This window comes from Cydia amplana, chromosome Z (assembly GCF_948474715.1).
Source record: "Cydia amplana chromosome Z, ilCydAmpl1.1, whole genome shotgun sequence".
Taxonomy (NCBI): domain Eukaryota; kingdom Metazoa; phylum Arthropoda; class Insecta; order Lepidoptera; family Tortricidae; genus Cydia; species Cydia amplana.
Window position 1 is genome coordinate 36,018,360 of NC_086096.1, and position 1,715 is coordinate 36,020,074.

Below are 1,715 nucleotides of genomic sequence, written 5' to 3' on the forward strand. Positions count from 1 at the left end.
GTAACCGCTTACCATCGGACGGGCGGTGTGCTTGTTTGCCACCAATATATTAATTTAAAAAAAACTCCATTATATCGCCAATAAATAAGTACTTATTTTGCGAAGCTAATGACAATTGTCACAAGAAACACGACAATTGTCACGAAATTCCGACACAAAACTCATTTCGTGTCAAGAATTACCGAAAGTTCTATTAAATCGTGTGACAATTGTCATCATCATCATCATAAACTTCGAAAGAGAAATACCTGTTTTTTGCCGATATAATAAAGTTTTTTTAAATAATACAATGATGGTGGCAAACAGGAATACGGCCCGCCCAATGGTAAGCGGTAACCGTAGCCCATGGATGCCTGTGACGTCAGCAACAGTGATATTTGTCCAATTCTCGCACCTGTCGCCGTGGTGAAATAGGGGCCTGATCGTTAATGTCAAGTGCTACGCCAGATGATAGCCAGATGTGTGCTACGACCCGGACAATATCTGCTACGAGCTACGGCGTAGCGGATATTTACAATAAATTACTTACTAGATTTCCCAAGTCTCATTCAGAAAAATATTAAGGACATAAGGAATTTCTCTGACATATCTGAAATTTTCCTGAACTTTAATTTTTTTTTCTGGTATCTACTTAACCAGAAAAGAATATGAAATTTAAAGTCCAACCAAATACCTAAATTACTTACAGTCATTTGGACAAAAAACGATTGAGCTAGCTTAAGTACACGATTTGTGAAAAAACGCATATTTTTAACAAGCTTTTATTAGGTCGACCTGTATGTAACTATGTAATGGAATCTAAGGTAACTAATTTAACCATCTTCCAGGGATCGTAGCGTCATGAAAATTGGCAGCTGTATGTAGTTCTGATGGTAATAATATATATAATATGGTACTGTCGAATTGATCTGATGATGGAGACAGGAGGCGGCCATAGAGACTCTGTGATGAAACAACGTAACCTAATTGTGTTAGGGGTTTTTAGAATTGTCTCGATGAGTATTAGTTGTCTGTCGTAAGAAAAGTACAGTCAGCGATAAAAGCTTGTACCAAAAATTAATTTTTTTCCAAAAACTTATTTTAATTGAATTTGAAATGTCTAGTGTATGAGAATTGTTAGGGGGAAATTGAAGGAGCTGGTAGGGTAATGCCACCACTTATTTGGCGTTTCTAGAAGCCTAGTCTAGGTACAAGGATCAGAAGTCAAACTGCGGTCTAATAATTATGCATGATGTTCTAGAAGCTCTGCATTATCCACATAAGTCCCCGTGTACTTGTACAAGTACAAATTCAGTTAGAATTTTGAACTCTTCACTATGTATAAAACAAAGTCGCTTCCCGCTGTCTGTCTGTCCCTATGTATGCTTAGATATTTAAAACTACGCAACGGATTTTGATGCGGTTTTTTTAATAGATAGAGTGATTCAAGAGGAAGGTTTATGTAATTTGTTAACCCGTGCGAAGCCGGGGCGGGTCGCTAGTATAGAAATAAAAACAAGTTCAAAATTAAAACATACATAAATTGGTTTTGGGTCTTACTAGGGTATATGTTAAGATTTTTAATTAAGTCCGAATGCAATAGGTAAGTAGGTATATAAACTAGTTTTTGTCCAGACGAAGAGTAGATATATATCTAGCGATCCTATGCAATTATATACTATATCATATCATAAAAGCCATTTTATGCAGCCTTCGACCATAAAGACGAATTTTAC